Genomic DNA, 27,590 nt, shown 5'->3' with positions numbered 1-27,590 from the left:
TTAGGTCAGTTGTTTGTAGAGACAAACTGATGGGAGGAAATAATTTACCTTATGGGATCAGTTACCTGATTTAGGAGTTTACTTTATAAAAAATTGCTTCGGAATGGTTCGGTGAGCTAACAGCTGCCACACAACAAATCTGGTTTCCAAAACTAAACCATGTGTAGACTGAAGGGAAACATATGCACATTTTTGACCGAATGTTGCTTCGAGTAATTAAACACTTTCTTTTCACTTTCATTTTTTTGACAGGATAAAATAGTTCATATTCACCATCAAATGAGATTATGTGTAAAGTTTGTTAACCTAATTACGATGACTGTGTCAGTCCTTTCTACAAAACTGTCTACAAGCTTATTTATTTCTATTTAATGGTTTATTGAATTTTTGATTATACGAAGACTGTTTAAACTCTAATTACTCTTGAGTGTTTTTGCAATCTTTTCTAAAGAAACTGCACAAACCTTTTTTTTTCCTTTTCCCATTTTAACAGCTTATTGATTCCAGGCCATATACTTGGTCTCAGGTCCAGGATATACAGCCCAGGCTGCAGGAATAAGAAATTCAATTGTGACTATACCTTTGCCAGGCTTTATCAGACTATGACAGCAAAATCTGTGATTTCTTAACAGCCCGCACACCACCACATGCTAGGACCACTCTGATAGTTGTGCTTCCTATCTTGGCAATGATTTTGATGTCCATGCCAGGCTGTTTGTTTTGGTCGGAGTTCTGAATGATTTAAAATAATCAGTTGCCCCTTTATTATCTCTCTGACCCTTACTTCGGGCTAAAACAACCTGGGGTATAAATGACATTAGCTGTGTCTGAGTGAATTACAAGGCGGTAATCTAATTGAGTGGCTCTGCCAATATCACACACCGAGAGAGAGAGAGAGAGAGAGAGAGAGATGAATGAGTTAAATTTCCTGTTTGAACCCCAAAGGCTGCATTAGTGCCTTAAAATTACTGACAGACATCTAATTTACTTTTCACTGTAAAAAGTGTTTTTTTTTATCACTGTGGCTCAATACCTATGATTCCATTGCCAATTAAAAGTGAAAATGATGCCATGTGATGTAGAACAAAGGGTATTTTTTTAATTGACCCATGACCTGAAAGTGTATTTTGTGCAGTTATACTGCAGCTACTAGTTGTACACTGATGTGATCTTGAGTGTGGTACATGCAGTTATAGGGCTAGAAATTGCTATGCGTTTTTCACGTTTTCTGGGTCTAAAATGGGCATCTTGAAGTCGAATCCCAATGCCTGATATTCCATGCTGCAACGGCACCAGAAATGCGCCCACCATATGGCCTATTGGTTTGAGTGCGCAATAGGCGGTGAAACAAATGCAGGCTTTATTTAAATATGTTAATAAGGGTCCTGCGCCTGAATTAGGACACTTTTTTGTGACATTGTTGTCTGCGCTCGCCTGAAATGTCACGTCCTTAACGTGACGAGCAAATCATGGTGGGAACAGTCGGCGAGCAGCTGTCACAAGCGGTCTTTAAAGGGATCCTCGCCTCCAAGATAAGTCTCACAAGTTAGAGCTGGATTCCTCCATGACCTCTGACATTGTGTGCAAGCTCACTAGCAGGTAAGCCAGTGCATTTAGTTCCGTGTGGATTGACATCTGTCATCTTGTATATGGTGGACCCTCGATGTCTTCATCTGTATGCTTTGCAGCAAGGCTAGGATGCAAGCTCGCTCTCTCTCTCTCTCTCACTCTCGCTCTCTCTCTCTCTGGGCCATCCTATCTCCCTGCTCCTGCACAGTAGTGCTGGGTGCATCTCCATGTGCTGACCCCCCTCTAGCCTATCCTCTGAACTACGCGGGGGTGCCAGTCTCTGAGCTGGTGTCTGCAAATGTAAGGTCGAGTGACGCTTCCTGTTCTGCGGTGATGCCCTCTTCCTCCTCTTCTGCTCCCTGAGGGCTGCGTGGAGCTTCTTGACCTGAAATGGAAGAAAGGGACAAGGGTTAGCATTTAGTGGCATATGGGTAAGCAGAGACAGATGAGTGGCTTCCGAAAGCAGTAGCAATTTGCCGTGCATAGTAAGAGTGAGATTTACGTGAGAAGGGAACGAGAGGAAGATGGTTTAAAAACCCTGCAGGGCTGGTCCTCCAGCCTGGACAGATGTCACGCTCCTGACATGCCCCCTGCCCACGATGCCCATAACCTGTTCAAGTGGGGACAGCACATGTTCGAAATGTGACTGGCTGCTCCCTGTTATTGTGTGCGAGTTTGCCCTGCAAGAGAGCGTGTCAGTGTTACAGTAGTGAGAACTTTTGAGGACACGCATGTCAGGGTAGAATACTGCTGCTGGTGTGTGAAAGGTGGCAGAGGTGTGAGTAGGTGAAGGAAGTAATAGTGAGGAGTATAGCAGGTACAGTAGGAGCAGAAGGAGGTGGTGTGAAGTGTGCTGCAGTGAATTGAGGAGAGTGCTGGTAACCGGGGGAAGGAACGGGAAGGGTTGTCAGTGCTGGGGCAACAGGTAGTGCAAGGCTAAGCAGAGAGTAATGAAAGATCTGTTAGGAGGCTTACCTTAGCAGCCATGTCCTGGGGCGATACTTCTGACACTCACCCGTTTTGCCTACTCATGCTGGGCAGCTGCCTTGATATCTTCCTACCACCTGGTGAATAGAAGACGTCCCTTCTCCTGTCAAGAATCTCCAACCTAAGCATTTGAAAAGCAGGGGCCCTTGCAGCTTTTCCTTTGCCTGGCATTGTCCACAATCTTCAGTTATTGTTATCTGCAGCCAAAATGCACCTTCCGTTTAAGAGGTGCAGGCTTCCTTTAAATGGCATCAGCAACGTGCGACATTAGGCGAGCTGCCAATGAACAGTGTTAGTTGCATCCACATGATCAGGCGTGCACCCATTCTGCACTTGTAAAGGCGCTTGAACTAATTTCTCCCACATACTGCTTTACTGTGATGGAGACAGATCTTCCTGCACCAGTAGTTAAATACATGCGCAGAGGTCTGCTTGATGACATCTAACTGCATCTGACGTTTTCCTTAACTTAGTCAAGAGTCAACTCGCTTCTTGACCCTTTACTAACATTAAGATTTTAACCGCCTAGGCACTTTTCAAATTTTAAACTTTTCCTACATAACCACAGTGACTGCATTTCAAAAAAAATCCCTTGACTGTAGGTGGCTTAGGGACTTTCTGCAGACATGAAAAGGCATCATGTGAATGCAAGTTCTTTTTTTCCAAACTTTAATCTTACACTGGCTTCACAATGGTTGAAAGCAAGCATTCGGAGACTGCCTCCTCAAGGTGAGATCACACCTGGCACCAATCGCCGCAGTTATATTGCACACTTTCAGTTACTAAATTGTCAAAGTAGCTTTGTCGTAATAAAAGCTGTTCAGTGTTACTAACCTGGTATATCTGCAGTATCACATGGTTACTGTTTGTAATGAATTACAGATAAGCTCACAATCTTGTATATATTATGGGCTCATTAAAAATGTCTTCCATTGGGCTTTTGATGTGCGCAGATAGTGAACATTCTGATATTGAGCCAAACTATTTATCATGTCTTTGCCCAGGTTGTAGTTTATCAGAACTTTTCTTTCTGACCTCCTACTGCTCGAATGGTTGTTACAAATTTACCAAATGCCCCTTGACATTTCTTAATGAAAGTGTATATAACTTCACTCTTACATGATGTGTCATCGCACCAATGCTCTTCTCGATCTTCCTTGTTGTAATGCTCCATCTCACCCTCAGTAAGCTCCACACTGGAGTGGAGCTAATCTACAGAACAAACGGGAAACTGTTCAACCTCCGTCGCCTCCAGTCTAGATCCAAGGTCATCCCATCCCCTGTCATCAAATTACAGTATGCAGACGACGCTTGCGTCTGCGCACACTCTGAGGTCGAACTCCAAACCATCGTCAACACCTTCACCAAAGCGTACGAGAGCATGGGCCTTACACTAAACATCCGTAAGACAAAGGTCCTCTACCAACCTGCCCCTGCCACACAGTACTGCTCCCCGATTATCAAAATCCATGACGAGGCCTTGGACAACGTGGTCCACTTTCCATATCTCGGGAGCCTACTGTCAACAAGGGCAGACGTCGATGACTAAGTCCAACACCGCCTTCAGTGTGCCAGTGCAGCCTTTGGTTGCCTGAGCAAGAGAGTGTTTGAAGACCAGGACCTCAAAACCAGCACCAAACTCATGGTCTACAGAGCAGTAGTGATACCCGTCCTCCTGTATGCTTCAGCGACATGGACCATATACAGCAGGCACCTCAAAGCACTGGAGAGGTACCACCAATGCTGCCTCCGCAAGATCCTGCAAATCCATTGGCAGGATAGGTGCACCAACATCAGTGTTCTCTCCCAGGCCAACATCCCCAGCATCGAAGCTCTGACCACACTCGATCAGCTCTGATGGACGGGCCACATCGTCCACATGCCCGATACAAGTGCTTTACTCGGAGCTCTGACACGGCAAGAGAGCCCCAGGTGGGCAGAGGGAATGCTTCAAGGACACCCTCAAAGCCTCCTTGGAAAAAGTGCAACATCCCCACCGACACCTGGGAATCCCTGGCCCAAGACCGCACAAAGTGGAGGAGAAGCTTCTGGGAAGGTGCCGAACACCTCGGGCTGGATTTTGTTAGTGTGGGCGGGCTGGAGTGTGTCAGGTGGAAATCGTGCCAGGACCCTGACTCCTAATTGAAGTGCTGAAAAAGTGGGATTTTCCCCTAATTGGCCAATTGATTTCCTGCATGTGGGAACCCCTGGCCCAATGAGTCTTTTCAGACAGAAAGTCGCCTCCGATGACATCATCAATGCTGCTGGATTTAAGGCCTGCAAGCAGCCTTGCTTCTTCTGGAGACTGCAACCTTTATGGCCATTGCTGTCTTCGCCTTCTTCATCAACTATGTCCAGCAGTAGGCCAAAGTGTGCTCCACGCTTCGATGAGCCCTCCCTCCAAGCTCTGGTGGAGGGAGTGAGATCCAGGAAGGAGGTGCTGTTCCCTACTTCAGGGAGAAAAAAGCCACCCCAGCAGACAAAAGCTGTGTGGCTGCAAGTGGCCTAGGAGGTCAGCTCCATCTCGCTGAGCCGCAGAACCTGGCTGCAGTGCAGGAAGAGGTTTTATGATCTTCTCCGAACAGGAAAAGTGAGTATGACTTTCCCATCACCCTCAATCTGATCCCCATCGCCGCTCCTCACCAGCACTCCACTTTGCCAACCTCTTCCTCCACATTCCACTTGACACTTACATGCCTGCACCCTTACCCATTCCCTCTCTCTCTAAGGTCACATTCACTTAACTATTCGACCATGCAGCCCTCACACTCCCTATCACTGTGATGCCATGACAACAACAACTTTCAGCACACAGGGAGGGCCCTTTGTCTCCTTCTAAGCATCTATGCTATGGATTCTCTACATTCACTCCTTCATTCTCACTCAAACTCCACTTGTGTCCCTCATTGCAGGAAAAGAGAGCCCACAATAAGAGGGAAAGAACCATGACCGGAGGAGGCCCACCCTCAGTAGCCCAGCTCACCCCCTGGGAGGAGGCGGCCCTGGAGATCGGCGGAATCGAGGAGGATTCCCAAGTGGGGGACGGACAGACGGGCGCATCGCAGCAAGCTGGTGGCAGAATAGTTTGGCATCTCTCTCATTGACATTGCATGAGTCACTGATAATGAATCTGATGCTCTAACAGGTTGACTTACATCTCTAACTCTTTCCTTTACTCCCCCACAGGATCATCGAGAGCCTCCGTCCCCACTGTCCAGGAGGAAGAGCCTGAGCTTCCAGACTCCTCAGGAAGCTGCAACCTCTGAGGGCGCAGCATCAGCAGTCAGCACCAGCGTAGGCACTCACACCTCGGTGGGATCTTCGCAAGATAGAGTAGTGTTGTCACCTGGTGTATCACAGCTCACAAGTGAGCATCAGCAGATGGTGGAGACAGGGTCAGCAGTGGAGAGCCCTCATCGGAGAGCACAGGACTCTACCAGCTCGGCTCAGCTGCATGTCGACCCTGTGCCTCCGAGTCCATCCAGAAGGAGAGCGGTGCTGGAACTCCAGGAACTGGTGCAGGAATCTCTGGCAGGTTTTGTCTCCAGGGTCGCTGCGAGTGTGGAGTGAATGGAAGAGTCCATCGCGAACATGAGCAGAGCCTTTGTGGAGGCATTGGCGCATGAACGCATCACTGCCGAAAGGATGGCAACCTCCGTGGAAAGGATGGCTACCTCCGTGGTATGGCTGGCTACCGTAGAGGAGAGGATGGCTATGTCCATGGAGGAGCTTAGTCGCCAGGGTATGGAAAACATGGTAATTGTTCAGAATAGACTGACATTTCTTGAGGAGCGATGGTCAGCTATTGAGCAAACAAACCAGACCTTCATGCAAGTCCTCTGGAGTAGGACTTCCAGTGCAGAAACGAGTCCTCATGGCCCCCCTGCAGTGCAGCAAGGTGCTGTCCAGCCATTTGCTAGCTCTGAAGTGGGGCTGACCCATGAGAGGGATGTTGATGGCATACAACAAGGAAGTGGGGGGCTCCTCTCCAAGCGCTCACACGACCATGTCACTGCAGAGTGCTCGGTCAGAGCCCCACCAGAGTCCCCACCCAACTGAGATCGGCGTCTCAACCCCTGCACAGCCGCAGGAGCAGCAGACTGTTGCCGAGCCTTCACAGGTTTGCAACCTCAGAGGACACCCGCCAAAGGTGTCGAGATAGGAGCAGCAAGAAAGTGAGCAAGGGGCCTCCACATCTGCTGAATCCACAGGGGAAGCACCATGTAGGAGCACACGTAAGAGGAAGATAATGCACAAGTAGTCACAAGGGTTGTCACTTGGGTGTAATGTGTTTAATTTTGAGAAGCCATCAGTTGCTTATTGTCATTAAAAATTCTGTTGGCAAGCTGTTGCATTTGTGGCGTATGTCATTTCGCTAATGGGACTTCCACATTGAGGGCTTAGGGCGACTTGCAATTGTCAGTATGGTGGTCAGAGTGAGAGGAATCCGTAGGGTCTTGTCCATTGTCGATGCTCTGGTAAGAAGGTGCGAGGCTAAACTGTTTGATTGTGCAGGCTAAGCAAATGTGACCAACATGAGTGCGTCCCTTGCATCCCGGGCAGCAATATGATGGTGCTCTGGTGCCTTCTGGCCTGTGCATCTTCAGGTGGGTGACTAGCAGCTTGGCGCTCCTGTTGATGTTCCAGCTGTTGGTGCTGCTGCGGCTGGTCTTCATCTGAATCTGATGTCCAGGAGGAAAGGAATTAAATGGTCACCATGCTTCTGGTATATGCCTCAGTTGAGGAAGCGCTTAGTCAAGGTGGGGAGAGGGGTTTCCAAGGAGGTCACACTGGAGATGGGTGTCAGGCTCCAAACTTCCACACCACTGAGTATGCCTGCTAAAAGTTCCCCCAGACCTGAAACAACAAAGTTCTGCCACCTGCAAATGATCATCGGTGAGAACTCCTTTGTAATGGTGGAGCTGCAGCTGTTCGTAAGCAATCCACTAGTGAGCCCGCCAAGATTACCTGGCGTGTTCCAGAGGAGACGTGCAGGACAGGGGAAATGTGTTAAAATCGGAAAGACCTCTCAAAATGGGATTATAGAGGCAATTAAGTGGTTGTTAAGGGCCTATCCCACCTCTTGGAGGCTGGATGGAAAGCGGGTCAGAAAACACGCACTTGGGAAAATTGCTTGGAGGCGGGATGGAGGCGGGAACGGGCCCGCCCGCCAGTTTTGGCGATTTTAACAACTCGCACGCCTCCAAACCCACCTCCTCAGGGCTGGGAAAATCGAGCCCCTCGAGTCTCTTCACCGGGAGCAAGCAGAAGCCAAGCGCGAACAGCGGAAGGAGCGCACGTCAACCCAAGCACCCCACCCACCCGCCCCTTCAACCACCATCTGCCCCACCTGTGACAGAGACTGTAAGTCCCGCATTGGACTCATCAGCCACTTGAGGACTCATTTTTAGTGTGGAAGCAAGTCATCCTCGGTTCCGAGAGACTGCCTAAGAAGAAGACATGATTTTCGGACACCAGGCTTGTCACTCCGTTTTTTTTTAAACTGGAGTGGTTACATTCACTGTTGCTACTTGAGAAAAGCCTCTGGAGTATTAATTGTAAATATGGATATTGTTACAGATACCGACTAGAAACAGGTTGACTTTCAAACTGGAATAACTTGCGTACGTGTGAGTGTCAAAGAAATAAGAGTAGCGAGGGCTGGGTGCCACACAAAGCGAAGTTGAGAATAGACTTGCACTTTATTGTGGCTCTCAGAAACGTCTCAAAGCACTTTGCATAGAATGATTTACTTTGACATGTAGTGTGTAGGCAATCACTGTACTTATTTTGTGCACAATATCGCACAAACATCAATGAGGTGATTGGTCAGTTAATCTGTTTTAAGTGGTTGAGGGAGGAATGTTGGCTAGGACACTGGGAAATCTCCCTGCTCTTCCCTAAATAATGTCGTGGGATCTTCGACATCGACCTGAAGCACTGGAACAAGTGGGTGTCAGTTTAAAGTCTCTTGTGAAGGGTGACACTTCTCACAGTGCATTGTATCCTCGTTAGTGAGTATCAGCCTAGATTATACTCTCAGTCAAAATGTTCTGATTCTGAGGTGGAATTGCTATCAACTGAGCCAGTTTAGAGTGAAAGGACAGGAGGCCAATATTAAGGCTGCTTGTTTGAAAACAGCAAGGTCGATCCAAAGAAGTTGTTATCAATTTTAGAAGCAAAGAGAGTTAAAAAGACCAAGTTAACAAAATCAGTCAATGAGCAGACAAAGATTAGGTACTTTTTGATTGGAGTCACTAGTTTTCATTCATCATCTGACATGCTGTCCAGTGCTAGATTTTTCAATAGACGCTGGTGGAAAATTTGTCCGTAACATTTCTTCCTGATACAGGCCACTGAAGCTGCACAGCGGCATTTTCTTCATCACAAAGTTTAATTTTATCTTCATTGACAGTGAGTGAGTTTCACTGAACCTTCTTCATCACTCAAAGAACCACACTCAGGTTTAGAACCCTTGTACTGTAAGTGGTGCTCTGAAACAAACAAAAAAGGAAAGTCCTGTAGACATTGCTATGAAAAACTTGCATTTAATGTTTACGTTAGGGTTTAGCTCAGCAGCTTGCATTTATATCACACCTTTAATGTAGAAAAACAATCCCAAGGCACTTCACAAAGGCACAATCAGAACACTAGAGTTTCCTTGGGGACACTGGCTAATTAATACTCAGAGAGACTGTAGGTGCCCAAGACGGTAAGTAGCCGACCTTTTAAACTTCTTGATCTTCCAAAAATATTTATTGGTTATTGATTTGGCCAAAAAGACATATGTGTTTGCAGATTCCTACCCTAATATTATGGCCTTCAAAGAACATATTGCTTGTTTTGTTTAAATTATAAAATACAGTGTATAAAGCTACAGAAGGAAAATATAGGGCCAATTATGATCATTTTATATTGGTCTTTTGTGTGAGCACAATTTATATAAATCTGCATCCAAAGGTGTGTGGAAAATATAAGTAGTTTGAGGGTTAAAACCTACCTCTTTGACCAAGCTTTTGATGGGGCCAAACACTTACTGTGGTGCAATTTAATGCATTTGTAACAAATTCTTTTGTTCCTGTCTTGACCTCTGTGTGCCACTCGCCTCCATTTATATTTGTTGTCAGATGTTGACCACTATAGGCCCGCTGAGCTCCAATATGTCAAAGAGAGAAGAGCAAAGGTGCAGGACCACACCACATGCTACATTTGATGCAGATTCATCGACCCGCGCCTTCATGCTCTATGATGTTGGCGGTTCTCTGCAGCAAGTCATTTATATTTGAGTGCAGCCGGTGGGCACAGAGCCACACTGAGCTGCACTCCTTCAAAACAAGAGTCTTCAGAACGATTTGCAGGTAGACATGCAGCAGGTTGTGGCTGTTTTAATGCAGTGTTTAAATGTGTGAGTCGAAGCTGCATCGATCAGTGTACAGGAAACTCTCTTTTTACCGGCACCTAAATAACCGGAAATCTCTCTTAACCAGCAAAATTCAGGAGTAGGTTGAGGTAAGTTTTACTTCATATTAGTGCTCGTGTAACCGAGGTTCCTGGATCTGTGGTCGTGTAACCGGGGTTCCTGCACCTGTTGCCATGCAACAGGGACGCCTGGATCTATGGCCGTGTACAGGGTTCTCGTACCTTGGTAAGTATACCTCTCTGTAATCCGGTCTTTTTGATCAACCAGCACCACGCCGGTCCCGTCGGTGCCGGATAAGAAAGTGTTTCCTGTACTAAGACATCGGCCACTGGTACCTGCTGCGATGCCAGTGGGGAGCATCGGAAGCCCACTTGCCTCAGATTGAATGCTCTCTCTCTCTCTGGCTACAAACATAATTTCCACTGGCACAATGTGTCCTTGTACATCTACTAAAACCTGTCACTCCACTGTTTTGTAATGAAGTAAACAATGAACATGATATCTCTCTCTAACACTCATCAGCAGTTTTGTCAGAATAAAGGAAACAAAATTATAGTCATGTTGGATGTCCTGTTTTGATGTAAAAATGGGGTCTTAATTCTCAAATGGTCAAAAAATGACTACCCTCCCCCTTCAATCTTCCTCTTATTTTTTGCTTTTCTTCTGTCTGAAGAATCCTGTGGATCTCGATGCATTAATTGATGCGGTTTCAATTCATACTTTTAAATGCTGCATTAAAACGGTCATAACACGCTGGATGTTTGATAGCGAATCGGTCTAAATTACATTTGTTTTTTGATGACTGCGCCACTGAAAGAACCAGGTGCCCAGGTCAGATTAAGTCTTACAGACATAAAAGGACGGAGCCCATGCAAAACAGAGCCACTGATTGCATCAGTTTGTGCCGAAATCACTTTTTTATTCATCTAGGTGAAGATTACAATGTAATGTACGGAGCAGATGGAGATAAGAGTCGTTGACAGCCAATTACAGCCAACTGAAGTGATTAATAAAGCTCTTCAGTTTTGTGTAACTATCTCTGCATCCAATTGCAAATTGCATCTCATCAGTGCTTGCAGAAGGAAGTTAATAACAGACTGATTCATTTCGAACTTACTGTCACTCAAGCATGCAGCTTTACAAGAACACTGGTATGCTAATGTCATACAATTTTGTGGAAAAATTGTATTCTCCTGGAAGTGCTGAAAGTGCTTTGCACCTTGGAGCCCAGGAATAGATTCTGAAGAAAATCTCTTAAAATATGCTGGCTGGAAGCAATACAGAGAGAGAGAGAGAGAGCGAGAAAAATAGGAGCACAGCAGTCAGAATATTGCTTTTAGTGGACAGTTATGCAGGGCTCCATTTGGGAAAATCTATTACTGTTTCTTTTTTCTACACAAAAGAAATTTCACACTCTGCAGAAAAGACCTGGCAGTTTGAGGTCTCCATCAGGGGTGGGAGAGAGGGGGGGGGGAAATTAAATGCTGTTATGATGGAAATTATTGGTCACTTACCTGTGTTCAACCTTATTTTCTGATTTCAGTCCCCTGCTATTTTAAATTAGACTCCCAACGTCCTCTGAGCTGAATCAGTGCTCTTTAACCCCTCTGCATTCACAGTCACCACCTGTAGCATGGCATAACCTGGAGGGGGATTTACATCTTACTTTGGTTATTTGTCTGATTTCAGTGAACCTCTTCCTTAGAACCTTTTGCTTAAGTCAATGAAGGGCTGTTTTGTGCACTCACATATGAGTCATACTTAGCGTACCTGGGATGTTCGGCTAATTAGGTTCTCACACCGTGCAATGAAACTGTAATTTCCCAGTTCTGACTTGTTGCCCTTTTATTAAAATATGTTTACTTTCATAACATTTCAAAAGTAATTTTTTATGTGAAGTAATTTGAACATTTTGGTGTGGGGAAAAAACGCTGTATAAACACCATCCAGGACAAAGCAGCCTGCTTGATTGGCACCCCATCCACCACCTTAAACATTCACTCCCTCCACCACCGGCGCACCGTGGCTGCAGTGTGTACCATCTACAAGATGCACTGCAGCAACTCACCAAGGCTTCTTCGGCAGCACCTCCCAAACCCATGACCTCTACCACCTAGAAGGACAAGGGCAGCAGGTGCCTGGGAACACCACCACCTCCAAGTTCCCCTCCAAGTCACGCACCATCCTGACTTGGAAGTATATCGCTGATCCTTCATCGTCGCTGTTCAAAATCCTGGAACTCCCACCCTAACAGCATTGTGGGAGTACCTTCACCACACAGACTGCAGCGGTTCAAGAAGGCGGCTCACCACCACCTTCTCAAGGGCAATTAGGGATGAGCAATAAATGCTGGCCTTGCCAGCGACGCCCACATCCCATAAAAACGAATAAATAAATAAATAAATAAATAAATAAACAAACACATATTTTCTTTGTGGTCAGGCAGGATGTTCGACATTCATGTAAAACCATCATGTTTCTCGTCTCCAAACCAGTTTAACCATCTGAAACTAGAGAGCTTACCAGCACAGGGCATTTGTAAGCACCCCACTCCTTGATAGGCTGAGTGAGAAGATGCCCAGTAACAGGCCTACACCTCCAGGCACCTTAGCTTCCATGCACGAGCCCGACATCAACAGTGCCTTGGATTACTGTGGACCTGCCTATCTTAAGTATCAGATCACCAAGTTTGCCACAGGCAATTGACTTGGTTCCAATCTCTCATTTTTCTGGTGTGTCATCTTGAATGCAGTTTGACACTGAGTAAATCCGCTCATCTCCCTCCCAAGCAGGGTAGACACCAATTAGTCATTCGACAACTAACAAGTACAAAGGTTTGAGCTCTAAGTGAGCAGCAGCTACCAAGAACTGCTGAGTGCCACGCTGAGTAGCACACCTCACCATAAGATCTGTGAGTACATTGATACCATCGTCCTGACCACATCATTGAAGCTTAGCACAGCAGACCTGCCTGTTAGTTTCAATCTTCTGAGGAGGGATAGTTAAGCCTGTGACTACTGTAAATCTACAGGGTGGTATTACTACTGTTTAATAATCCGTTTACTGCTGATAAACTGCCAAACAGATGTATCAGTCTAAGCCACAGGTCTAGTAGACTGCTCCTGAAATTGAAGAAGATCACTTGAGGCATGTGGTATGATCAGGGAGCTGAAGTACAGTGGTGAGGGTTTTCTGTTCAACTCCTGGACTTACTACCTTAGATAATGAGCAAGTAATGGAACACTCCAATTCAGAGGGGGCAAATGTTTAGCGATGCTGAGACCAAGATCGATATCTGGAGTAAAAGCCCAAAGAACAACACTCAGTATAAGGTCCTAATGGTTTGCCTTACCTTGGCTGATTTCTTCAAGTCTGAAAGGTTCCTAATTTAAAACGGGGCTGTAGACAGACAATAACATTTTTATACATCCAAAAAAAACCTACAGCTCACTTTCAGTTGGGCCTTGAAATAGGCAACCAGTGCCTCCCTCCTTCCATAAGAACAGTTCATAATGTAGAAGAACTTTCCAAAATTGTCTGTTGTCAAAAGAGGCCCTTCCCTTTAAATGGCTTCTGTAGCTCTGGTGGTCACATATCCCATCCCTCAAATCTGTCAGCTCCCTGTGCTAACGAATGACATCCCGGACGCTCACTGTAAGGGCTGATCGCAGATGATTCAACGGACTTGGCTAACTGCTGCCCATACAGGTGAAGAGCCTGCAACACTATGTTCTGGCCAACCCACAACCATCACAGAAAATCTACCCCTTTAAGTAAGTTAGTCCAGTCCTTATTGCCATCAACTCAAGTGTTTATTTTCATTTGTTTAATACACTTGGGGGAAAAAATTATATGAAATGAATGTTAAAACCTGACTATTGAATCGTGGTGCATTAGAGACCATTGTGCATGAATTTTAAGAACATTCCTGGTTTGGGAACTGCTTAACCAACCTATTTACATCACACCTCATTTCTGCATCGTATCCTAGAATGTTACAACACAAAAACTGGCTGACGTAAGAAAACTACTAGGCACTTGTTCTAAGCGTTAAACAAAGCTTTAATCAACTGTTTTACAACATGGAGGTCTAGTTGTGTCCTTCACTAGTTCCTGTTAAGAATGTCCTGCGCAAGCTGGGTCCGTGCCCGAGTATTTATACTCTCCCTGAACAGCGTCACCCGCAGGCTGCTCAGTTGATTCATGTCACTGGCCATTTGGTCCATGAAGTCTGCAATGATGCTTCCCTCCATAAGAACCATCTATTCTAATCCCCTCTCAAGCTCACACTCCACACCATTTAATATTCCTGTTTTTCAAGCAACTATCTAATTTCCTTTCGAAAGTACTTATGGAATCTGCTTCAACATTGGTTAATGCAGTGGATTCCACATTGTAACCACCCTCTAAAGACATTTCTTCCAACATCCCCTTTAAGTCTTGTGATTACCTTAAATTTGTACTCTCTGACCAGTGGAAATAATCCATCACTTTTTAACCTATCATAAGGCTTCATAACTTTGAAGAGCTCTGTCAAATCTCCCCTCAACCTTCTTGGCTCCAATGAAAAATGCCCTTTCTCAAGTGTCTCTTCATAACTGTAACTGCTCATCCCTGGTAACATCCGAGTGAATCTACCATTTGCAGTGCTTTTTAATTCTTCCTATAACGGGCTACCCAAAACAGTGCTCAACACTCAAATTGTGGCCTAACTGAGGTGTGGAATTTTAACATTACCTCCTTGCTTCCTATTCTATGCCTCCAGATACAAAACCCATATTTGTGGCCGTACCTCCTTTAAAAACCTATTTATTGCTCCAAAGGGACACCGGGGGCACAGTTTGCCATTCCAACATTGGCACAGAACAAGTTTTGTTTTTCAAGTAACAAAATGCAAATCACGTTCTGCATGAAGTAAACGCAGCAGAAGGATTCAGAAAACCAGCAGAACAAAAGAGCAACATGTGGAAGAATATTTCAGAAATGATGAAACTTGTACCCTGTAGAGTAAGAAAGAACATGCCTTTAGATAGCAGACCTGTTGCATGAATACCTTGTACCACTCTTCACAGTGGAGGAAGAGGATACACTTAAACTTAAAGTGTAAATCATTTTATTAATCAAGTTTAAATAATTTCCCCTTGCCTCTAATTGACTTAACTTACTGCTGATAACTTGATACCCAGTGATGCTTAAAGTGGACACAATTGTCTGGGCAACAGTTGTCTAAACCTGGCAGTACATAAGCAGAGTATTTAACACTTAGACAGCCTTCCTTCTGAGCTACCAATGGCTGAGGAGGCTGATTACATTCCTATTTGTTTATTACTTTTCTATTTATTTATTACATTTAATGATGAAGATTTTGTTGCTGTGTAACAATGTACTATCGATTCCAAAGCCTGGATTTTCCACTTCCTACCAACTGATAGTTGGGTGGTTGGGCTGGGAAATGAATTGGGGTTTCCCCTTTGCTGGATCCCTCGCATTGCAGCACCCACCTCATTTTGCATCATCATTCCTAGTGGACGGTGGAAGTGCCTGCCCTAAAAAGGGTGGGTTTATCATAATGACGTGACGACATTACACATCGCAAATTCTGTCACTACCACTTCACTTATGTTCAGTGGGAACCAGGCCCATAGACAGCAGGTGTCATGGGATGCTAGTCAGTGGGGGGTGGAGGCAGTGTTGGAAGGGGAAAGGCAGAGGTACATTTAAAGAACCATACACAATATTTTAAAGTTTTGCAGAATTCTTTCTCCGCTGATTCCTAAAATTGTTTTTTTTTTTGCTCCTACCGACTGCTTTACCGCCTGCCATTTGTTGCGGGGCTGCTGTCTCCCCTATTCATCAGGGATTATCCTCCACCTCTGCTTCCTGGAGAAACGGAAGATGGAATGGAGGGAGAGCAGGCTGCTGAGGCTGCACTGGAGACACTTGGCACCTAACCACTGGTCCCTCCACACTTTAGGCAGTGGTGCTGCTACCTGCGTTTGCTAGAAGAGAAGGAGGGGCAGCAACAACAGCAACCTGAAGAGGACAATCTTCTCCTGACCACAAGGCACATTCATGCCGCACTGATGCAGGACACTTTTACATTCCATAGAATTTACAGCAGAGAAACAGGCCATTCGGCCCAACCGTTCTATGCCGGTATTTATGCTCCACACTTTTTTTTCTTGACCATCACATCTGGTCACTGCACTAAGAGTCTTGTGTACATCTCCAGCCACCCTAAGCACCAACCCTACCCAACCCGCTCTCTTCCCCCCTACCCCATTCCTTCTAGCCATTAATATGCCATCATCCACAGAACTTTCCTTGTGCATATCAAATCACCCAGTCCCCATTCATACCACCTCATCAAATCCACTTCCAAACTTTGCCAACACCAATGTCTCCATGTGCAACAATGTTAGTGCAACCTTAATTCTAATCAAAAGATGTAGCACAGGAATCCCTCCCCAACTGCGGGGGATGCGTCCCTGAAAACCCCTGTGGTTAGTAAAACTGCGGTTGGCAAATACAGTATAAATGTTCAAATAACATAACAAAAAAAGAATATAAAAGCAATAAAATCATGTTATTTACCTTAATCCTAAATTAAAAACTGTGTATACGCAAAATTCACTGCCGCAGTTGGCAAAAGTTGTCGCAGAGAAGAAACCTTGTATACTTGAAATCCGCATATGGCAAAACCGCGGTTGGGGCGGGATTCCTGTATGTGTGTGTGTGTGTGTGTGCCTGGTGCTTCTTCCCACTCTCAACCCAAAGGTAGTGCTCCTCCTAGAGACTAGCTCAATGGGAGGGGGGGTGGTGAGATGGCTGTTTACTGTGTGAACCATAGATGTTTATAGCACAGAAGGAAGCCATTTAGCCCCTGGCTCTTTACTAGTGCCACTACACTGCTCTCCCCATAGCCCTGTATCTTTCTCTGCTTCAAATACCTATCCAATTTTCCCTTAAAGGATACGGTGGTCTCTGTCTCAACCATTCCTTGTGACAAACCATTCCATGCTCCCAACAACTCACTGCACAAAGAAATGTATTCTAATCCCTTTCCTCACTCTCTTGGTGATAATTTGAAATTGATGACCCATTGTCATTGAATCCTCAACCAGAGGAAATAATCTTTCCCTATTCACTTTGCCAAAACACGTCATAATTTAAAAAAATCTCTATTAAACCTCCTCTTAGCCGACTGTATTCCAGGGGAAATAGCCCTGGCATCTCCAGTCTCTCCTCATAATTGTAGTTTCCCATCCCTGGCATCATCCTGGTAAAACTACACTGTTCTAATCACTTTAATGTCCTTTCTATAATGGGGTGCCGAAATCTGCATGCAGTACTCTAACTGTGGCCAAGTCAATGTTTTATATGCATTCACCATTACTTCATTACTCTTTGCAAAACATAGAATTCCATTGGCCTTTTTCATGACTTTATATACCTACACTTGCACTTTCAGGGAATTCCGTATTTCAGTGCCTATGTTTCTGTTAATCCATACCCTTCAGCATTTTTCAGTTGAGTGTATATTTTCTTTCCTTGTTTTACTAATAAAGTATCACCTCACACACATCCACCTTAAATTGTATCTGCCTGTTCCACTAGCTTTTCCATATTTTCCCGAATACTTTTCCAGTCCTCCTCACTATTTACCAAAACCCTCGACCTTTTCATCATCAGCAAATTTTGAGATTGTGCTCCCTATGCCTAAATTATCTATATATACACCAAGAAAAAAAATACTGGACCCAGCACTGACCCCCTGGGGTACAGAAGTTCCAACCTTTCCACCATCAGAGCAAAGCCCATTTTTCCTAACTCATCGTTCCTGTTGGTCAACCAACTTCCTGTTCAAATTGTTATATTTCTTCTTCCATACACTGGATTTTTTAACAGTCATTTGTGAGCCACATTCATTATCAAATACCTTCTGAAAATCCATATACTGTATACTATATATACGGTGACATGAATCAGTCATTCATGAAACAAAGACTTATGAAATAATACTGAGTGGCCTGCGGGTGGCGCTGTCCAGGGAGAGTATAAATACTCGGGCACGGGCCCAGCTTGCGCAGGACATTCTTAACAGGAACTAGTGAAGGACACAACTAGACCGCCATGTTGTAAAACAGTTGATTAAAGCTTTGTTTAACGCTTAGACCAAGTGCCTAGTAGTTTTCTTACGTCATACGGCATTTCTTTTATCTGTCGAATCAATCACTTCTTCAAAAAACCCTGTTAAATCTGTCAAACATGACTTGCCTTTAACAAATCCACACTGGCTGTCCTTTATTCACACATGCATTTCTAAATGTTCAATAATTGAATCATAAATTATGAATTATAAATTTACCCACAACTGGAGATGGACGTGCTGTTCCGTAGTTACCCGGTTCATCATTCTGTCCCTTCTTAAACAAATGTTTTACATCGGCTACTTTCCAACTCCATGACACAATATTCATATTTAAGCAGAATTTAAAAATTGTGGTCACAACCTCCACAATCACCTCTGACATTTTTAAACAGCCTACGGCGTATGTCATCAGTTCAGTATGAGCCTTCCAAGATTAAAGTGACCATTGCCTCTTGGAGCCAAATCCTCAGGTGGATCTGCTCCAGGCTACTACTCTTGTGCTGGTACCGGGGTCCCCTGGCCCTGCTTTCCCACAGACCAGATGCTGACTCTGACCTGTGGGAAAGCAACCCTAATGGTACCAATACAATCAGTAAAGTCCTGCGAGATACTTGTCCCAATTGCTTGGAAGCCAGAAGAGGCAGCCCTCTCCAATCTGGTACCCCAATTCTCTATGGCAACAGTCTGAGCATATATGGAGAAAGCGCAGATTGCCCTTAGGGCCTCTGTCCTGGGGACCTCTGCTGCAGATCTGCCTGAAGCTGTCACAAGTTCCAAAGTGAACTGCAATACTTTGAAACCATTCATCAAAGTGAATGTAAAGGCAATGGATTTCTCTGTTCACTCAGCCATCTGCAGCACACTGTTTGACAGCACCTACAAATACATTTGACACTCTGACTGCTTTTTTTAAAAAGCAGAATCTGTAAGATCTGTATCACCAGCAAGGGGTGACATTTCTTGGCCCACCAATCAGCCACCTCTGCATTTAACCCAGCGCGCATTCTGGCTTATTCTCTAATTGGTAGGGGGTAGAGGTTTGGGGGTCCGCCACCTGTTGCCAATCTCTTTCTGTGATTATTGACTGGCTCCTCCGTTGGAACAGAATATAAGCAGTGAGAATGACAGTAAGATGCACTCAAACTCAAAGATCAGCATGCAGACCATAATACGGGTCATGATAGGTGCATCAATCAAGCAAGTAATTATGTGAGACTTTCAGTGGGGTGATAGTATTTAAGGATATGGGAGAAGGAATACTTGCAGGGAAAAGCTGATGGTGTAAAGGGCACTGTGCTACACCATTGCTGGTAACTTATTGAACTTTAACACTGTGAGGGGAAGGTGATTGGAAGTTGCAGACATGCTTAGTCCTGATCATTCTTGAAAATGTGTGACTGGCTCCTCTTATCTTGCTAGATTGGGTAATGTCATTAAACTTTTTCCGGCACTGTGCTTGCGTCGTTGTGTTGGCAGTGACTACATTGGCCACCTCCTGCCACTACCACTGATATGAATCAGTCATTCATGAAAGAAAGACTTATGAAATAATACTGAGCGGCCTACGGGTGGCGCTGTCCAGGGAGTGTATAAATACACAGGCACGGGCCCAGCTTGCGCAGGATATTCTTAACAGGAACTAGTGAAGGACACAACTAGACCTCCATGTTGTAAAACAGTTGATTAAAGCTTTGTTTAACGCTTAGACCAAGTGCCTAGTAGTTTTCTTACGTCAACCACCATGCTGCTCTCCTTGCGAGTGGCGTTGATGATCACTATCCAGTAATCCCTGTTGTATTGTGTATGCATGCGAGTATCAGGCTTGGGTGTGACGATTCCCAGGTTGAATATCCATTGATACTTACCAAGCAGGTTCATATATGAGGAAAAGACACTTGGGTGAAATACCAGAGGACAGACAACTTGTGCCCATGAAACGGTACTGCAGCATGAGTCCATACCTTCAAGAGATAAGGGGAGAAAATTGTAAATAAAGGGGAATTAATGTAAGAGCTAACATTTAATACTCCTCCAAAATCCTTTCTGGTAAAAATCCTTTCTGGTAAAAGTCATAATGAGCTTGTTTCCTGCCTGTCAGCTTTGAATGTAAAAACCAATATTGTTGATTTGTTAACAACCAGATGACTTCAAGTGTTATTTGATTTTCGCTTCTTTTTTTCCCCTCCTGTAATTTTCCCTGCATCCTTTCTAGCCGGGAGGATAGGAGGGAGACCTCCTCCTGACCCTCCACCAATGGCATTTGAAAGTCCCCCGCAAGGAAGCAGTTGAATTGGACAATGGGTGATTGGTCCTCAGATATCCTGGGAAAGTACAGCCTTTACTCAGCATCTCCTTTCATGTGGAGATTCAGTACCCCACTGCAGGTCTGCAGCTTTCAATCTATACATTTTCAAAGTAGATTTAAGCGTGGAGCCCAAGCTTCCGGTCGCCTGTCATTTTAATTCTTCGCCCCACTCCCACTCTGACCTCTCTGTCCTCGGCCTCCTACACTGTTCCAATGAAGCTCGAGGAACAGTGCCTCATTTTTCGATTAGGCACTTTACAGCCTTCTGGACTCAACACTGAGTTCAACAATTTCAGATCATAACCTCGGCCCCATTTTTTTGGGCAGCAGCTGTTGCTAATGATTCAGCTATTCCCATTTACACCTCCTCTAGACCCAGCTTTTGTTTCTTTACTTGTCCCATTACCACCCCCTTTTGCCTTGCACTATCATCCCTTTTGTCATTTAATCTCTCCTGCCTTCCACCCTGTCACAGACCTTCCCTTTTGTTCTTTCCTCCCCTCCCCCTTTCCCTGCCCCTACACTTGCTTAAAACCTGTTACATCTCTAACTTTTTCCAGTTCTGACGAAAGGTCATCGACCTGAAATGTTAACTCTGTTTCTCTCTCCACAGATGCTGCCTGACCTGCTGAGTATTTCCAGCATTTTCTGTTTTGACTTAATTTCTCAGAACACTTAATGTTACTTATGATCCTTTCTACAAAGCTAGTTGCAGCTGATTTATGTTAATAATTCTCACGAGAATTCTATGCATAGACTCTCAGCACCTGCAGTAAATTTATCCATCTGTTTCCCTTCTTCCCATTCCCTTTTCATGTTCTTTTCCAGTTCAGTTACATGTTGGATTTAGTATGAAATTAGTGATGTGTGGTTTCACTGCAGCACTATATAGGCTGCATAATGCAGTTGGTTACCTGTTTACTCTGCGTTATGACATTGAGCAAGTCGGTCATTATTAACTTTGAAAACTGCTAAACTGCTGACCATCCAATTTCCCTTCCTGGCTCCCATGTTAGTTGAACATAAGAACATAAGAAATAGGAGCAGGAATAGGCCACTTGGCCCCTCGAGCCTGCTCCACCATTCAATAAGATCATGGCTGATCTTGGGCTCAAAGCCACATCCCTGCCTGCTCCCCATAACCCTTCACTCCCTTATCTTGTAAAAATGTGTCTATCTCCACCTTAAATGTATTTAATGACCCAGCCTCCACAGCTCTCTGGGGCAGAGAATTCCACAGATTTACGACCCCCTGAGACAAGAAGTTCCTCCTCATCTCAGTTCTAAAAGGGCGACCCTTTATTCTGAGACTGTGCCCCCGAGTTCTAGATTTCCCCATGAAATCTCAAAGAACTCCAGCAAATTTGTTAAACATGATTTCCCTTTCCTAAAACCATGCTGACTCTGTTTAACTGCAGTATATTTTTCCAAATGCCCTGCTACTGCTTCCTTAATGAAGGACTCCAGCATTTTCCTAACAACAGATGTTCGGCTAACTGGTCTATAGTTTCCTGCTTTCTGTCTCCCTCCTTTCTTAAATAGGGGTGTTACATTTGCGGTTTTCCAATCCGCTGGGACCTCTCCAGAGTCCAGGGAATTTTGGTATATTGCAACCAATACATCCACTATCTCTGCAGCCACTTCTTTTAAGACCCTGAGATGCAGGCCATCTGGTCCAGGGGACTTGTCGTCTTATAGTCCCATTATTTTACCGAGTACAGTACTATTTCCTTAGTGATATTGTTAACAGTTCTCTCTCCTCAGGTACTGTCCCCCTCTCCCTCAAATCTGCCATCATCACCGCTCTCCTCAAAAAAACAACCCTTGACCCCTCCGTCCTTGTAAACTACAGCCCCATCACCAACCTCCCTTTCCTCTCAAGTCCTTGAACATGCTGTCACCTCCCAAATCCATGCCCATCTTTCCCGGAACTCTGTTTGAGTCCCACCAATCAGGTTTCCACCTCTGCCACACCGAAACGGTTCTTATCAAAGTCACAAATGACATCCCATGTGACTGTGACAAAGGCAAACTATCCCGCCTCATCCTTCTCGATCTGTCTGCAGCCTTTGACATGGTAGACCAGACCATCCTCCTCCAACGCCTCTCCATCGTCGTCCAGCTGGGTGGGGCTGCACTCGCCTGGTTCCATTCTTATCTGTCCAGTCATAGCTAGAGAATCACCTGCAATGGTGTCTCTTCCCACTCCTGCAACATTACCTCTGGAGTCTCCCAAGGATCTATCCTTGGCTCCCTCCTATTTCTGATCTACATGCTGCCCTTCGGCAACGTCATCCGAAAACACAGTATAATTTTTAACATGTACACTGACGACACCCAGCTCTACCTCACCACCACTTCTCTCGACCTCTCTAAATTGTCACACTGCTTAGCCGACATCCAGTACTGGATGAGCAGAAATTTCCTCCAACTAAATATTGGGAACACCAAAGCCATTGTCTTTGGTCCCCACCACAAACTCTGTTCCTTTGCCACTGACTCCATCCCTCTCCCTGGTGACGGTCTGAGGCTGAACCAAACTGTCGCAACCTTGGTGTCATATTTGATGAGCTTCCGACCACATATTCGCGCCACAACTAAGACTGCCTATTTCCACCTCCATAACATCATCTGACTCCGCCCTTGCCTCAGCTCACCCGCTGCTCAATCCCTCATCCATGCCTTTGTTATCTCTAGACTTGACTAGTCCAACGCACTCCTGGCTGACCTCCCACTTTCTACCCTCCGTAAACTTGAGGTCATCCAAAACTCCGCTGCTCGTGTCCTAACTCACACCAAGTTCCGTTCACCCATCACCCCTGTGCTCACTGACCTACATTGGCTCCCGGTTAAGCAACGGCTCAATTTTAAAATTCTCATCCTTGTTTTCAAATCCCTCCATGGCTTTGCTCCTCCGAGATAGCTGCACTCCTCTAATTCTGGCCTCTTGAGCATTCTCAATTTTAATCGCTCCACCATTGGCAGCCGTGCCTTCAGCTGCCAAGACCCTAAGCTCTGGAGTTCTCTTCCTGAACCTCTCCGCCTCTCTACCTCCCTTTCCTCCTTTAAGACGCTCCTTAAAACCTACTTCTTTGACCAAGCTATTGGTCATAGAGTCATAACGGCACAGAAGGAGGCCATTCGGCCCATTAAGTCCATGCAGGCTCTCTGTAGAGCAATCCAGCCAGTCCCATTCCCCTGCTCTATCCCCGTAGCCCTGCAAGTTTACTTCCCTCAAGTGCCTATCCAGTCTCCCCTTGAAAACATTGAGTGTCTCCGCTTCCACCACTTCCATCGGCAGTGAGTTCCAGGTCCCCACCACTCGCTGCGTAAAAAAGTTTTTCCTCACACCCCCCTGTATCTCTTGCCCAAAACCTTAAATCTGTGTCCCCTAGTCCTTGTACCGTCAACTAGTGGGAACAGCCTTTCCCTGTCTAGCCTATCCAAACCCGTCATAATCTTGTACACCTCTATCAAATCATCTGCCCTAATCTCTCCTTACGTGGCTCAGTGTCAAATTTTGATTGATAACGCTCCTGTGAAGCACCTTGGGACGTTTTACTATGTTAAAGGTGCTTTTTAAATACAGGTGGTTGTTGTTGAAAGTGCTTATCTTTAAAAACACCTAAATAATCTGAGATGCGAATGAGGCAACACTAATCAATGGCTTGCTGGTAGAAATGAAAAAGGAAAATGGTTCATGCAGATCCTATGGAAGGATTGGATTGGTGAGATACTAGTATCAGGGCAATAATGGGTTCTTGATAAACAAAAACCATTTAATCAGCATAAGCACAGGCACAGTGGTACAGCTCAGAATCTTCACATGTTGTCTTTGCATTCTCACCTTATTAGTTAACCCTGATATTGTGGTTACTAATTAGTTCATTTTAATTGCTGTGTTTTTTAATCTATTCACACTGCTGTGCCATCAGTAATACCTTCAGTAGTAAACCACAAATTATTTCGAATGACAGGCCTTATTTCACAATCTTATGCTCAACATGAATGACAGCTTGTATTACCTGGAGCAGATGGTGTCTAATGAAGACCTTCCAACTCAGGCACATGAAAATCAGCTGTGCATTAAGCTCCAAACCCTCAGAGTGGTTTTGCCTTCTCCTGACTGGAATTTCTAACTACATAGGCGCTACACAGACAAAAGTAATCTGCCAGGAATCAGGTGCACATTCACTGCTAGGCTGTTGGGGAGCAGATTTTTCTTTGGAGGATCCTAGGTTGAAGAGAAGATGATTATATGATGCCAAGGTTTGCTTTTAAAAGCCCGTAGATTGTCAGAGGAAGGGAAGAATGAGAAAGGTAAGGGGTTCCACATTTATAGGATCCTCAGAAAGAATGAGTTACAACTTAATGGGACGTAGAGAGGAGTAAGGGTGGCATATTTGATGTTGAGGAGGGATGAGAGAGGAAATTTCAGGGGAGTGAAGAGCACAATATCGAGATGTGGAGAGAGAGGAGGAGGATAGTGGTGAGCAAAGGATTGGATATCAAACAAGTGGTTTTTTTTCTTGCGACTCACCGGTGACCATTTTGACTGTCAGGGTATCTGGTGCCTTACTCACTGCTAGTCTGAGCCTGACATACATAACTAGCATTGTGAGTTTTGTAAAGGGCAACGGTCATTTACAGCCCACAAGCCAGTCATAAGAACATGAACTGTGCCATCAGAAAAGGCCAATGGCCCAATCAACCCGACCCCTTCCAACAGGCCACAGAACTGAATTTGTCTTCACTAGAGATTGAGAGCAGATATGATCCTGGTTTTACAAATGCTGAGAGGAATTACTAATATAGATACAAGCAGGTTATTTAAAATACACAGGAAATGTAAAACCAGAGGATGTAAATGTAAGGCTTACAAACCAAACATGAGATTAACATGTAAAATATAAACAGAAAATACTCAGCAGAACTGGTGACAGGTACAGACCAGAAACGTTGGCCCAAATTTTGCGGTGGTTATGGCGGCATACTCTCTGAGTACGCCATCATACCTCCTTTAAAATCCACTGCAAGTTCGGGATTTCCGCATGCGCTGGCATGAACAAGCAATTGCTGGCGCAGACTTGGGCTATTTGCCCATTGACTGGCCAGCAACTGCGCACGGAAATGTTACGGTTGATGCAAACAGGCACAGGGGCTGTTTGCATCAGGCATGTTTTAAACATTTTCATCTCGGAAATCGTACGGTTTAATTGTATCAAATGAGTTTTTCAATGTTTCTGCAAATATTAGAGTTTTAATGATGTCGAAAATGATCAAAAAATTAAATTTTTAGTGAAGTTAGTGGAACGAAGCTAATTAGGAATTAAATTCCAATCCTGTAAATTGTAATTAAATCTGATTACGGGATTCCATTAAATCTGATTACGGGATTCCCTTCTGAAAAGATTAAAATCTAATTCTATTTGCTGATTGGAGGACCAGGCCCACGTGGTCCCGGGTACGCTCCCACACAGGCTGGGACCCGTGGGCCATTACGCTGCCCTCCGCCTCGCAGCGTCAGACTGCAGGTTTTCGCAGGAGCGCCGCCATCAGGTAGGTGCGTATTCGTTTCACGGGTCGGAGGCGTACTCAGGAGGTAGGCCTCCGACCACAATGTTTGGCCCACGTTAACTCTTTCTCTCTCCACAGATGCTGCCTGACCGGCTGAGTACTTCCAGCATTTTCTGTTTCTATATTTCAAATTTCCAGTATCCGCAGTATTTTGCATTTTGTATGAGATTAACATAATGTTTTGTCCCCACAGAGTGGTGAATATGTGAAGTAGATAAAGTTACTAATCCCATCTCAATTTAAATTTTTAAAAAAGCACAGCTGGGCGAATATCTAGTCAGGAACAAGACTGAGGATACAGGATAGTTCCTAAGCTGCTGGAACCCTGGAAATATACCTAGCCTGGGAATTTCCTCAGTGCTTCTCCTGCTTTGTCCATAAACAAGGTTTTACCGCACTTCCGGCGAAGTTACGACAGCAGAACAGGAGCAGGAGAATCCCAGCCCGTGTTTTGCTCATTCGGCCCCTTTGGTTTGTGGTTGCACATTTTTTTAGTGCTTTCTGTCAAAAAGGTAAAAAAAATCAAGACAAATGCAGTAACTTTACTCACCTCACTGTATTCAACACAAATAGAATCAAACATCATGCAAATCACCCTGTGCAATAATTTTCTCTCTTACTTTGGAAGAAGCTCAGAAACATAGTCCAGCATTCTTAACAGTAAAATCAGCGCTGCAGAAGGTTATGAGGGTGATGATGAGGTTATCGGGTTTTATCAGTATAACTCAAAAATCAGAAAGTTTAATTAGACTTTGCACACTTGCTGTAACTCTATGAAGGTGCAGAGATATTTAGCTGTGTATGGATTGGGCCTTTATCCCCTCTCCTGCACTCTAGTGCTAAGTAAACGCCACCTGCTGGATTTTCCAAATCATTACAATGTGTAAAACAATGTTATTAAATGACGTAATCTTATTTGCTATAAGCATTGCCTGTTCCAGATTCTGAGCATGATTTCATCACGACTCGTTCCAAAATAATATGCAGCAAATACTAATTAAAACATGCACTATGAATGGCGTCATGCCATCTAATGTTTATGAATGTTAAGTAGAAGACTTGGCCTCACTAATGATAACTACTGGGTTAAAAAAGTACGAGGAGCCAGATAGCAAGCCATGGGGTAGCCTAAAGACTTTGACTGTTGCATGCAGGAGTTCCAGGCAGGGGACCTGAGATGAAATGTGTACATCACCTTTAAAGCTTGCCTTTCCCCAGCCAATAGTTGAAATATATTGCACTAGCAGAGGACTCCATATTAGAAGTCAGCACTGAAGATTAACCTACCCAGTGAAATGTGCGGCCTGTGGGCTGATATGGAATGATGGCAGACATTCGAGAGGTCTGCAGGTCAGTGGACAGGCTGGGTAGCAGCAGATACAGAGATGGGAAAAGATCTTTTTTAAATGCATGAGTGATTCATCATTTTTATAAAGCAGGATATGTATGCCACATCTATAAATAGGAATTGTATTTTTGCTTTGTATTCCCTGGGCATTTTTGTGTGTGTGTGTGTTTTTTTTAACATTTTTAAGCTGTTAGAAATATGCTACATGGTGCTGTGATGGTGTTTTGCTTTC

This window comes from Somniosus microcephalus, chromosome 23, assembly GCF_052327205.1.
Source record: "Somniosus microcephalus isolate GS21.2 chromosome 23, FLI_Smic_1.0, whole genome shotgun sequence".
NCBI lineage: Eukaryota > Metazoa > Chordata > Chondrichthyes > Squaliformes > Somniosidae > Somniosus > Somniosus microcephalus.
Note: the sequence above shows the minus strand (reverse complement) of the source record.